Below are 15077 nucleotides of genomic sequence, written 5' to 3'. Positions count from 1 at the left end.
GTTACTGTCACCAGAACCAGCATATCACCCCAGCCCTGCAGATAGATAGGTTACTGTCACCAGAACCAGCATATCACCCCAGCCCTGCAGATAGATAGGTTACTGTCACCAGAACCAGCATATCACCCCAGCCCTGCAGATAGATAGGTTACTGTCACCAGTACCAGCATATCACCCCAGTCCTGCAGATACAGTACAACCCTAGAATCTATAGAAGCAACACGGTTCCACCTGCGGGGAAATCATTGCACCGGCTCCTTCCAGAACATGCTAGAATAAGAAATGATGAGACAATAAAGTGACGGTATCACAATGCAATGATTCAGTATAACAATGCAAATATACACTTGACAATGAAACTGAAAAACCAAGAAGGACAAGTTGTAATCTTATACAAATGCAGGAAGTAGCCGGTGTCGCTAAGATCTGCTCATTATCAATTTTTCTAGCTGTAGTTAGATTGAAAGCAAAGGGTTTTTAGCCACAGGAAACCTCAAAAATTGGATGAGGTGGTGCGGATGACTGTGAGATGCCGCCATTGACGCGCCAATTAACACCTCTAGTCACAAACTGAGATGGACAGCGTTCATGAACTTAGATACCGTGGGTTCTCACTCTGCAGGTCACTGCTCGCCTTGGCCGAGATCTTCACATTGCGCTTCCCAGTGGTTGGGAGAACAATAATGAATGAGAATGACGACGAGATCATCTGATCCATCCTGTACTGAGATTAAAATTGGATATCACATCCCAAGTCTAGGGCAGTGTTGACCATCAGAAGGTCTTTGCATGATATTGGACTATGAGCTAGACGTCCAGTTATTGGTGCTCTACTGATCTCACACCAATCCTTCTCAAAGGCTATCATGGTGCACAGCAATATGGCAGTAGAGGTTGACACAAAGGTCTGTCCTCTACAGAGATGAGTCCTGCAATGGTAGCCATAGATTGGTCTGGAGGCCACATGGGCATTGCCATGCAGAGGCCTTCACATGGGATCGTTAAACTGGTCCTACTCTTGGAATTATAATATACGGCAGTGTTACATTGATGTGATCGTATCACCGGTGTTACAACCATTTCTTCCCAGTCTTCCAGGAGCCGTTTTTCAACAGGACAACTCCAGGTAAGATGTTATCCGTGCTACTACGAGGCCTAAATGTGAACCATGGCCTGTAGCATCACCATACATGTCTCCCATTAGTCACATCTGGGATATCATTGGGTGGTGCCAGTGGCCAATCTTCTTGATTTACATGCCCAAGTGTATTCAACGTGGCTTAACATTTCTCAGGCAACCATTAATAAACAAATTGATCCCATGCCAGGATGTGTAATGTAATTTCATGTATTTTCCATGACGCTCATACACGATACTGGATAAATGGAGATGTTTTGAATATTCTGTTTCCTTTTATTCATCTGGATATTATTACCATATCTGTGCATCCTGTAATTTCCATAATCACAAGAATTTTCCTTCTTGGTGTTGCAACTTCAACGTTGTCATCGGTAATAGCAGACGAAGGTGACGTCCATATCAGCAACAAACAATACTAAGGCTCCACGTTGCAGAAACGCAACTTTTTTGTTGCATATTTTGTTACAGTTTTTTGAGCTAAATCCAGAAGTGGTTACAAAAGGAATGGGAAACATCTAGGAAACTTCTTATATTTCTAACGTCTGATCAATCCATTCCTGACTTTGGCTCATAAAATTGCAGCAAAATCTGCAACAAAAGAAGTTGTGTTTTCGCAAAGTGGGACCAAAATCAAAAAGTTTAAAAATTTTTTCTTTTCTGTGCTATCCCTATCTGCATTGGCATTTGTGATCTATGTCTATCAGTCTATGTGAAAGGTATGGATACCCAAAGGACCCCAGTATAGTGAATGAGATCCCTTGGGATCCATTGTTGTCCGCCATATTATGGTTTAACCCGTTCTACTGGTCCTTCGATGGACCAGAAGAGTGGAATAAGAGACATAGAAGTGAAGGCGCCCAAATAATATACACAACAAAGTGCTTTCTTATCACAACCTGGGGAATAGACGTGCAATAAACTGTACAAGCCTGTCTAGACTGGAGACTCCTGTAAGTCCTGCTCTTCTCTGGATGTAGGTTCCACCACCTTACAATTGGACAAACCAGAATAAAACAAGAAAAGCTTCAGGGAACTGATGTTACGAGAGATTTTTCAGCAGAATTCCATTCCAAAATTTGCATCACTGAGAGACTATGAAGTCAATCTCTTCTTTGGAAAGGCAGAGCCGATGATTGTTGAGTGTTGCAACGGTTGGGCGATTGGAAGGGTAAACATTATAATGGAATGAAGATGACTAGTTTGTTTAGACCAGATGGGATACATTAGATTTGTCATGTTGGATCACTCAGGTTATGCAACTGTCAATGTCTCAATAATCTAAAAATGGCATGATATAAAATGGAAATGATCGGATTAATCTCCGAGTAATGAAAGAGTAGATGATGGCTCGGTACGCCATAAATCAGATCGAGAGAATGGAGTTGTTTTCCTTGTAGGCAAATTAGACCGGTGAGGTCATCTCAATCGGGTCTCGTCGTGACCTAGGATATTGGTTAGACCAGTTCATGCAAGGGGTTGTAGGTTTGCAATAACCGCAGGTCATGGCCAAAATCGGTTATATCAAGTCTCTTGACTGGTCAAAGACAGCCAGGGTATGCTGAGGTTGGCATTTTAAGGACTGGGGTCTGATTCATTTTAGGGGACGATCTGGGTTCAAAATTAATTTAGCAATCTGGTCTGGGATCTGAACAACAACAAGTTGTTGGGGTTTGTAATGGGTCTGAATATGTTTAGGAGTCTGGGGTCTTCATGAAAGGGGTTGGGCTGGAATTTTTATTTATGACCTATCCTTAGGATAGGCCACAAACATAGGATTGGTGGGGGAGCTATCCAGCTGTTAGGGACCACTTCCAACACCCATACTATACACTGCACAGAGCTGGAACCTAATAGCTCTGTCTAGTGGCCGGGGCCAGTACTACAGCTCAGCTCCCATTGCACAGAGCCAGCTCAGAGTCATTGGAAGTGGCCCCTAAACAGTCCATGTATGCAGGGGCCCCCACTGATCAGATATTTTTGGCCAGTCCTATGGATAACCCATAAATACATTTCAAAATTCCAAAATTTCCATCTTTTGTTTGAGCCCCTAGACCGATGACTTGGAATGCGACAAGGTCAGGTGCGATGGTAGGAGATGGTGCTCATGTAGTATGTGTGAAGAAAGGGAGAGTAAGGAAAACATAAGGAGTGTGCCAGTGAAATATGACTGAATACTAAGGAATGTCATTAGATGGGTGGATCCGAATGTTCCAAAAGTGCAGCCTCAATGGCACGAGGCACGATGTCCTTGTATCAATAAGCAAACACTGCACAATTCAGATTCGGCAAGGCATGTAGAGTGGCCTCTCTCATCTGGGGCCATAGTCTTTTTCTTGTCTTGAGTTGGTTTTTAGGTGAAGAGTTGTTGACAATAGTTGAACGTTAAACATCGAGGATCTGTCTGACATGATATAAGATATCGACTCATTGTTTCACACTGTACATGTCGGTAGTGGTGGTGAAGAGTGGAGAGATGGTCATTACCCACCAAGGTTATCACCCTTAGACCCTATTCACACTTCCAATTTTAAGATTTTCTCTAATCATCTTACTGGTGACATCAGTTGTCTTGATTGATTTCCAATGGGTACCACCATGAAGGCAGGAACTTTGTATTGTCTTTGGACTTGTCAGAAACCCAGCCATGATGTCCTTTTTTATGGATAGGTTATCAGGAGGACACTACATGTATGAGAAAATAACCTGACCACAATAAGGACATCATGGCTGGTTATCAGGAGGACACTACATGTATGAGAAGATAACCTGACCACAATAAGGACATCATGGCTGGTTATCAGGAGGGGACACTACATGTATGAGAAGATAACCTGACTACAATATGGACATCATGGCTGGTTATCAGGAGGACACTACATGTATGAGAAAATAACCTGACTACAATATGGACATCATGGCTGGTTATCAGGAGGACACTACATGTATGAGAAAATAACCTGACCACAATAAGGACATCATGGCTGGTTATCAGGAGGGGACACTACATGTATGAGAAGATAACCTGACCACAATAAGGACATCATGGCTGGTTATCAGGAGGACACTACATGTATGAGAAGATAACCCGACCACAATAAGGACATCATGGCTGGTTATCAGGAGGACACTACATGTATGAGAAGATAACCCGACCACAATAAGGACATCATGGCTGGTTATCAGGAGGACACTACATGTATGAGAAGATAACCCGACCACAATAAGGACATCATGGCTGGTTATCAGGAGGACACTACATGTATGAGAAGATAACCCGGCCACAATAAGGACATCATGGCTGGTTATCAGGAGGACACTACATGTATGAGAAGATAACCCGACCACAATAAGGACATCATGGCTGGTTATCAGTCGGGACACTACATGTATGAGAAGATAACCCGACCACAATAAGGACATCATGGCTGGTTATTAGGAGGACACTACATGTATGAGAAGATAACCTGACCACAATAAGGACATCATGGCTGGTTATAGGAGGACACTACATGTATGAGAAGATAACCCGACCACAATAAGGACATCATGGCTGGTTATCAGGAGGACACTACATGTATGAGAAGATAACCTGACCACAATAAGGACATCATGGCTGGTTATCAGGAGGGGACACTACATGTATGAGAAGATAACCTGACTACAATATGGACATCATGGCTGGTTATCAGGAGGACACTACATGTATGAGAAGATAACCCGACCACAATAAGCACATCATTGCTGGTTATCAGGAGGACACTACATGTATGAGAAGATAACCTGACCACAATAAGGACATCATGGCTGGTTATCAGGAGGACACTACATGTATGAGAAGATAACCTGACCACAATAAGGACATCATGGCTGGTTATCAGGAGGGGACACTACATGTATGAGAAGATAACCTGACCACAATAAGGACATCATGGCTGGTTATCAGTCGGGACACTACATGTATGAGAAGATAACTCAACCCAACCACAATAAGGACATCCATGTTGAAAACCAACTGCCCAATTCTTCCCAACATCTAGGGAAAGTTAGAGGGTCAACTGAAGGCCGGTCCAGCCAACATTACTCAGATACGTATGGCCAACTTTATTTGGTGGCCTTCCATTGAAGGAAATTCCAGGTTTCGGGTCACCCTCTACATGTCCATATGCCTAGGAGAACCTATGGGAAAGGCTTGTGATTATGAGTCAACCAACACCTACCCTGGTTGAGAGAATCCTTCACCTCTTCTGAGCACAACCACAAATAATCTGTAACACTCGTTTACTTCTCCTCTACTCCTCATCATCTTCACCGTGTCTATGTTCTGCTTATCTAACCGTGAGCAGAAATCACATTACCTGTTTAATAAAATTCAGTAACTCACGCCCATCCGTTACCTTGTGGAGTCCTTTACTACAGGACATTACCTTCTGTGTTCCTCAAAACTGCTAATGACACGTTACAGAGTTTACAAATATCATGTAAACCTAATTATGTCTCCAACTTTGTGTTCCATAGCAACATAAACTTCCCGACACATAGTAATTAAGAAGAGACCATTGCAAACCCTATGATTAGCCCAAAACGTGGTCAATGTTAAGGCCAATTATAAAGGTAAATTAACAGGCTGATAATTAGTGGAAAACGTTTGGTCATAATGTAACATAAGAGATGAGAATGGCGCCCAAATGTCCACATTGCATTTACTTCCGTTGGGTTCCGAGATTTAAAGGAACAGTAACCTAGACATGTATGATCAAAGTAGACTGGAGAAGAGGTTGTCCATCATGTAGGAGGTTCTACATGTTCCTACAAAAGTCTTGAAGGAAATACAGGGGTTCAAAGACTGAAAGTAGATCAGTGGGGGAGGGCTCCTGCTATAGCCAGTTGCCTTACAGTCATCACCAATAGATTTTTCTCCTTTACTTGAGATTAACCCAGATTTAAAGATGACCTTCACCAATTTGAGTTCAGCACAGTTGGGATATTTTCTTTAGCCCCCACCATTCCTGAGCAATCAGTATAGTTCGGTTCTTGGTGTACTAACTAGACTTGCTAATGTCAAGTGGGTGGTATCGGGAAGAAGCAGGCAAGAGAGTGTGATTCTTATGTGAGACGCTGTCCTCTGATTGGAGCTCTGAGTCACGCCTTCCTGTCTGACTCCACCCACTTGACATTAGAAAGTCTGGTTAACTCAGATGGCTCAGGAATGGTGGGGGGGCTAGAGAACAAAATTCAACTGCATCGGAATCAGTGGGGCGGCACCTATTAAAGGATGAACTGAGCTGGCGTTGTGGGTAGTGAAAGGTCCACTTTAGGTTAGTCACTTTTCCATTCCATGTTACTAAACAGAATAAAGACAACAATAGTCATGCAAATAGTCGGTTGTGTTGCATGATAATGGATGATCATTGAGATGAAAGAACCTATGATGTTAATATTGTGCTATTAATTTTACGAGGGTAGATGAAGGTGATCCCACTAACAAAGGTCCGGTAACAGTTTGTTGTGTAGACACCAGGTGGAACACATTGCGTTGTGCAGACTCAGCTCTACAGCCTTGGCCAACGTGAAAAAATTGGGTGACAAAGTCATGGTGAGCTCCCAGGTAACATGTTTAGCATATACATACCATAGATGCAACCCATAGGGCTCATGAACAGAAGGGTCTCAATCACGGTTGGTCCATCCTCGTGTCTTTTCGTTGGCAATGACCCCGGAGGAATTACACTCTTAGCAAATAATAGATTGTAATAATAGATTGGCCTATTGGAAGGTTCGGGTGCTGAAACTATAACCCATGCTTTGGGGTCTCTTCTCACTATGTCACTGCCTAGTTTGCAGTGGCCGCCTGAAAACCTAATGAGCTTTGGAATCTGCTCAAGTTTGCCCAATACTGACACCGGCTCGGTCTATGAAAGGGAGACCAAACCAGAACTGGCATGAGGTGGAGAAGAACTAGTGTGGGCAATAGAAACTGGAGAACCATCACCTAGATTGCAGAGTATCATGCAGGAGGTATGTTCCAAGTTTAGATTTGTGTCATAGGCAATTAAGTGAGAGCCTGAGGCTGGGTGTCAGTCAGCAGAGCTCAGGTGTGGCGTGACCCTCCCACAAGCCAAGAAACTGCTGAGCTACCTGAACCATCTCACATATGGCTCATGAGTAGAAGTCATGGTCTACAATTTCCAAAAGCTAATAGTGGTAGTGTTGCCTTCAACCATGATGTATATTGCACTAAATAGGATCTATTGCTCCCTATCTCCCATCCACTGCTCCCTATCACCCAATGTCGTAACACAGTACAGCTATACACCACCTAAAGAAAGACAGAGGTAGCGCCCAACCTAAACTATGGTCCTATTTAGAGCAATACACACTCCAACCCCTCCACAAGACCTCAAAAAAAATTCTGCCACAGGATATGAATTGCAAGAAATCACCTAATACCTTTCACTCGTCAATGGATTTCAATGGAATAACCAGTACAATGGTCCCTCACATGGTCCCTCACGTCACAATGGCCTCAGGATAGAATATTTTCAGCATACAATGGGCTTTCCGTAGGCTTTGCAACTTGAAACTACTCTTAGCATATAATGCCGCAAGTGCTGAATTTTCCAGGTAGTACACCTATATTACTGAAAGGTTATCTAGTGGCCGCATTACAGTATGTTCTGAACGGCTATATACCTCTGCTAGCAGGATGGACTCCTTTGGACAATAGGCGAGGGTGATTTTGTCTTAGGCCCCTTGCAGATGACCATGGTGTGGGTCAGGGTGCTATCCGTGTATTTCACGGGGGACTGTCCTATTCTGCAGCCCGTGCTTCCATGTCTCCTATTCATTTAATGAAAGGAGCCGCACAAACACGGCCCCTACATGGGCGGGACACGGGGACATCCCCATGTTCCCCGTGCGCAGCCCTTGCTTTTAATTCACGACAGTCCGGTTGCAGCCTTGTTGTAGGGGATATTCACAGAATATTTTATTGACTTGGAAAAATCCACTGCAAAAACTGAAGACATTTTGATGGGGTTCTCCAGTCTCCCATTGACTACGGAAAAATTGTGTGTCCGTGAGCAAAGGATGAAACTTCCCATTGTAGTCAATCAGAGCATTCTGAGAGTTTTCCATGAGGATTAGAGATTCTATGCAGAAAATGTCCCAAATTTTCATAGAAAACCATCTTCTTATTTTCCTAGTTCTAGCGGTAGTGTATGGAGCTAGTGGTGGCTGAACCTCACGACACTCGTCTTGTGAATATTCGCGAGAGTCGCCCAGCAGTGACATTCAACGCCAAACCTTTTGTGATACTTTGTTTCTCTTCACAAGGGAGGTGCCTGAATGTAACAATTGTACTCAGTTCTATGGAGCTCCGTGCAGGTGTCCATCCTCTCCAGGCCTCTTCTGACCTCCTGGATGATGTCAGTGATCCCAGGAGACCATTGAGGCCAGTGATTGGACCTTAGCAGTCTGATGGTTTGTGCCAACATGACACTTGAGATGAGTAATACTATTTGTAATGTTTACTCACCTGTGCTGCTTCCTCCATTTCCGACCCAAGGGTACCATAGTGGTTTGTGCGTCATGAATCCTAAACATTTGTACCAAACTGGGCACATTAATAACCAATTTGCTCATCTCTATACAGGACCCTGAAGAAGCTTCTGCCCGTTGCATAGCAGCTATTTCTGCACCAAGTAAGGACTTGCTTCATCTGCATCAGTTTTGATAAAATTTTTGGACAATTTGGGAGTAATCGTGTTAACGTACAATTCAAAGGGTTGTCTAAGATTGTCTCCATGCCAGGTGTCACCATCTTGGCATCTCCACCGGCACCTACAATCTAAGCCAGATCCCTTCTTTGTCTGTGCATCCACCATGGTGGAGAAGGGTCTGGCCTAGCCATTGAAATGGAACCAACATTAGGAGTGGGATGGAAGTTCTCCATTGCATGTCCAGTAGAGGTTCCTAAGACCGGGTCATTTGTCCCCAAAAACCCTTTGGCCCACTGTATTCAGATTATACCAGACCCTGTAGATCAGTCTTTCTCATTGTTCCTAAGCCCAGTACCCCCTACTCATGACATATATACTAAATACACCCCAGGATAAGACCCCAGACTCTAAATGAGCCAGATGGGGGGGTTGAAACTTCATGGACATCGTATAGTTTAATATATGCATCTATAGGATAAGGAATGCAGTCACATGGGTTTATAGGTGTTCATCCCGAGCACTACCCAGGAGGAGGATATGGCCAGGCTCCAAGTTATTAGATCACATAGCATTCATAGTATTCACTTATCTCATAGTAATGATATGCTTGGCTGCCTATATACATTTCATATCCTATATTGTCCATAGGTTTACCAAGTCCAGTCATGAATATGAATAAAATAACCTACATAAAGGCTTATGGGTTGTGACTTATACGGGTGCTTATGTAAACCTATGCAAATTGGAAATGGACTGGGCGCAGCTGGGAATTGTTTTATTGAATGGATTGTCTCACAATGTAACCCTATAGGACATACGGAGATCATAGAGCGGGTTCTACCTCTCCGGATACCCATCCCTAAGTCAGTAACTCATTCCTCCAACCTCATCCATCGGGAATAATAAAGGGGCACCCATACACATTGGAGAGTCAGCGCTCTTGGATAAGTCTAGCTAATATTTATGGGAGCCTTTAGTACCCTCCTGCTTACTGTGTACCCCCCAATCCTAAAGCAAATTGTCATAAATGAATAGCACATGTGGATATAACAAACTTTGCAATATGTTTCCTTCACTACTGAGTAACTTTTTTACATAGAAGTCTATGGAGAAGGAATAAAGAGGCTGCAGCTGATAAGTTCTGCTACACTGTCAGGGAGCACGGCTGTATCTACAAGAGTCAAGAGCCCTGCACAGAATGAGGCAAAAATCAATTAACGCCTCCTGCTCCACCTACCCTCTCCATAGACTTCTGTCTGTGAGTAAGTATAGTAAGTGGAGAAGGAAATGGGTTTCTTTAATGAAACATGTTACAAAGTTTCTTACTATCAAATATACTATCCGTTTAGGAAAAGTTGTCGTATATTTGGAGAAACACTTTAAGTTGCATCCAAGTATTCCCAAGGCTGATTTTTTTGCACTGATTTGACCCTTGGACTGCTCACCGACAACTAAGAAATAGACCACAGCATCCTTCAAATCTGGATATATTTTGCTGGCCCATTACCCTGTTACAGCCCGGGGCCTCCGGAGGATCCTCGTGTACTCCGCTGGACCAGTCCACCATTGGTGGCACCTCCTAAAAGCCAAGCACAAGCCCCCCGTAGACACTTGGCATGTACACATGCACATACTACAGATTGGGAAAGCGTACAGACACAATGGTATAAGGGTCAGGTGATATCTGGAGGCCTCTTACTCCCTGGATTTCCCGGCTGCACCTGCCAACTGCGCCCTTGACTCAAGTGATTGTATAGAAGAGGTTTCAGCCCTAATGTACAGTAACGTCCTAAATGACGGGAAGTCCTGTAGACTTTATGCCTTAGACTATTGGACTAGCCGCACTTCACATTACATTACAATGTTTGTATTACTATGTGTAAATTCTACAGCTTTTCCCATAGCCTTGTGTACAAATTGTATATAAGGTAGGTAACTGTAAGCTCCTGGGCCCAGCGCAAAATCTGCTACTTACTATGGGCCATTTATAATACTGGTGGCGTCTTATAAGGCAGAGAACCCTATAGGACCCCCTATAGAACCCTATAGGACCCCTCGGGCACCAGAATGCCGATGTGACTGCTACCCCTGCTATACCCAGTGCACGTATATGGTCACAATTTAGCTTCACGTACAAGTACGAGATGAAAGTTTCACCATTTGTCGGCCATATGATTGTCAAGTTTTCAAGCCGTAATGGTTATCCTATTAATATTATAAATGTGAAAGTTTGTGGGTTTGTGAGTTTGGATGTTCGGATGTTTGTTCCTCAATCACACAAAACCCACTCGACCGATTTGGCTGAAAGTTTCCACAAACATAGTTAATACACCCGATTAAATAATAGGCTACTTTTCGTCACAATACCGCACATACGTTTGTGCCAGGACCCCCACAAAACCCAAACTCACACCACCATCTCTGCAATCTCACACACTTTGGACCATAGCAAGCCACAAAATTCATATTGCCCTCTGCAGCCTCGCCCCTAACCCCACACAATCACATATACATATACTTTACCACTTTGCCCCTCACCTTAACGATACTCCAGGAGGTTCTCTTTAACGCTCCGGAGCAGCCATGTTTGCCGACCCCCACCGCTCTGACAATCCGCGACACCGCCCACCCATGTCAATACCCCTAGGAGGTCTAATAAATGCAAAAAAAAAGTTTAAAAAAAGTAAAAAAAAAATATAAAAACAAATAAAAAGGATTAAAAATTCAAATCACCCCCCTTTCCCTAGAACACATATAAAAGTAGTTAAAAACTGTGAAACACATACATGTTAGGTATCCCTGTGTCCAAAATCGCCCGCTCTACAAAGCTATACAAATATTTTTCCTGTTCGGTAAACGCCGTAGCGGGAAAAATGGTCAAAAGTGCCAAACTGCCGTTTTTTCAATGTTTTGATTCTGATAAAAATTTGAATAAAAAGTGATCAAAGCAATAACATTTCCCGAAAATGGTAGAACTACAAAGTACACCCGGTTCCTCAAAAAAAGACGCCCTATACATCCCCGTACACGCACGTATAAAAAAGTTACGGCTGTCGGAATATGGCGACTTTTCAAAAAAAAAAATTTTAACACAGTTTTGGATTTTTTTTAAGGGGTCAAAATGTAAATAAAACCATATAAATTTGGTATCCCCGGAATCGTAACGAAACACAGAATACAGGGGACAGGTCATTTTGGTTGCACAGTGAACGCCGTAAAACCAAAGCCCGTAGGAAAGTCGCAGAAATGCATTTTTTCTTCAAATCCACCCCATTCTGGATTTTTTCCCTGCTTCCCAGTACATTATATAGAATAAATAATGGTGGCATCAGGAAGAAAAATTTGTCCCAGGAAAAATTAAGACCTCATATGGCTCTGGGAGCGGAGAAATAAAAAAAGGTATGGGGTTTAGAGGGAGGGGAGTCAAAAACGAAAATCAAAAAATGCCATCGGCGGGAAAGGGTTAACTTCAAATCCTTCTGTCCCAAAGTCACTATGTAAAGTTTCTCACAACACCGTATATATAGCAGCTCAAATACAAAGTAACTGCAACACAAAAGTCTCACGTATTCTCTGAATTACAGCAAAAACAAGATACAAACTTACATTTCATATCCCATCCCTTATACACAGTACGAAAACCTTACCCGCACCTGTATATACCCACTGCTACAATCACCGCAGACAAAGTCGCGGGTACCAGCTAGTATGTAAATATTTCCTCTAGTGAGTACTTATTGTTAGATCCTATAGTATCTATGAGAACAATAAGCTGTGATATCATCTATTACTCGTAATGGAAACAATGATGGCTCAATGGGTTTATCTGCAGAGGTGTTATCTTCTGTTTTAATCCTATTTGCTATGTAAATGAGGTGACTTCTGCAAAGAACATCTATACAAAATTAGAAAGTATCAGTCTATTCTTAGGCTTAGTGGCCAGAGGGAGAATTGCAAAATAAAAAAAAAATTGATAGTGACATGGAAAATTAAAAATAAAATCATACTTGGGAAGGTGTATGGAGCTTCAATTAAAATGAATGATAAAAACATCTGGACAGAACATGCAAATCGTATTCAGAGAAAAGTCCCAACGTGCTGGCATTCTGCTGAATATGGCTGGAAAAGCCAGTCCATCCACCTTACCATGGATGACAATGCAGCAATACATCACAAATGTGACATCAAACCCAACAGCTGCTCCATCCGCAATGATGTAAGACACATCGACATCATGTACCACATAAACAAACTCCGACGTGGCCCAGTTCTCCCTGCAGGCAACATCCCAATGTCAGGAACAGCCGAGTCTCGTGCACTGCTTGTGTCAGGGAACGCGCTGTTCACTTATAGTAACATCAATGCCAAGTTGGCTGAAGCAAAGCATTTTATTTAGCAACTTTGTAATGTTGTTATTTATAGTGCACAAAATGTTCCCAATAACATCCCCATTAGATCCCGAAGCATCTGGAGATGTCTATTAAATGATCCCTCTAAGGTATCATTTTTGGATCCTTGGATTGCAGTTTTGCCCAAGTCGAATTAAAGTGTCGATCCAATTATACAATGTTTCATAAATAAATAGAGCAGGTGACCGTGCGGAGACTGTGCGGAAAGCACACGGACCCCATTATAGTCTATGGGGTCCATGTGCTTTCACTGTACACCGCTTGCCAATGCATTCGGTAGTCCGTTTGAGGGGGGTCCCCATGCAGACTGACACAGAAGTCTATGGAAAGGGAGGGGGAGGACGAGCCAGCTGGAAAAGACACATAAATACTGCGACTTCTAAGCTCTGCTACTCTACACAAGGGAGACACTACTATATATTGTAAGATAGCGCTCTACCACTAGTCAGAAGCAGCCTCCTTCTCCCCTTCCACTCTCCATAGACTTCTGTATGGGTACTATTAGAGATAAGAGTCTAAGTGCTAAGTAGAGTAGGAAGTATTTTTATCCTGCAGATAATTGATACTTTGGATTATTCAGAGTCCGACACCCAAACCATGTCCTGCTTGTTCATATGGCGTACTCTGTATAAGCCTAAAATATTTAAAGGGAACCTATCATGTAACATTTGGACACTAAACCACCACAAGGACTAGTGGTCTAGCATCCCCAAAAGTCTTCATGTTTACTTAAAGATGAGTCTCATCACACCCATCTCTGTTACTCCCGGCGCATGCGCAGTAAAACCAGAGAGTCCTTGCATGTAGTGCGTTACCCAGGAGCCAAGTGAGTATTGGCCGTGTAGGCGTACAGTGAGAGTACTGGGATATTTGGGAGGTTCCCTTTAAAAACTGAACTGGAAAAGTTACCGATATAAATTCCACATATGGGTCTTAGCGTTAGATACGGGAGGGTGTATTTTTAGGGTTCATCTAGATCATATTATAACATTATTGTCGCGGTAAACACCACCTAGACCTGTTTTGCTTTTCTTTCCCGGAGAAGTTAGATACGTAAGACCTGCAGCCAGGACGCCAGCCAAAAATCAACAAAGTCTATGCTGGGGGGAAAAGAGTTTTGCTATTTGTTCACCTGCCTCTTGTGGCAGCAGACATTCCACCTGCGCATTGCTGTACCCTGCTGGGGGCACGCTGCTTGCACAAATGTCTGGAATGTGGTTGCTGTAATAAATTTGCTTTGTCTTACACTTCTTAGTAAGAGAAAAAAACAAAGGGGAAGAGCGGAGACCGAATCATCATAAGTCATTAGGTTTGCTATGGGCTTAAGGGTTACTTGTTACACCCCAGTGTGGGAGAGAAACTTAGAACAGCTACTTAGTTGGCCACTGATGTGCAAAACTGTTTCCCAAAGACCCTTTTATAGATTGGGGTGACAGCATCCCCCATTGCTGTACCCCAGGTTGGAAGTACATTTGAGACTCGAACTGGAAGCTGTCTTATAGAATGGAGTGTATGCCATCTACAAAAGAGAGACAAGATGATGAACTCTATATCATTCTTATATGGAATCTTACAATATAGTGCAAATACATCAAGTGCTATTCAATGGCCAGGCAAACTTATTGTTGGCAGATGTTGCGATGAATCTAAATAGATCACAGATTTTTGTAGTTGTCGTCTAGATTGAGTCAAATTATAGATAAGGAAGTTAATGTCGTCTAATCAAGTGGATTGTTAATAATAAGTAGAATCCATTTCGATACTTTTAGATATTCCATTGATAGCCTGGACTTTTTGTGTAAATGTTAC

Source organism: Leptodactylus fuscus, chromosome 8 (assembly GCF_031893055.1).
Source record: "Leptodactylus fuscus isolate aLepFus1 chromosome 8, aLepFus1.hap2, whole genome shotgun sequence".
NCBI lineage: Eukaryota > Metazoa > Chordata > Amphibia > Anura > Leptodactylidae > Leptodactylus > Leptodactylus fuscus.
This window is presented reverse-complemented; position numbering follows the sequence as displayed.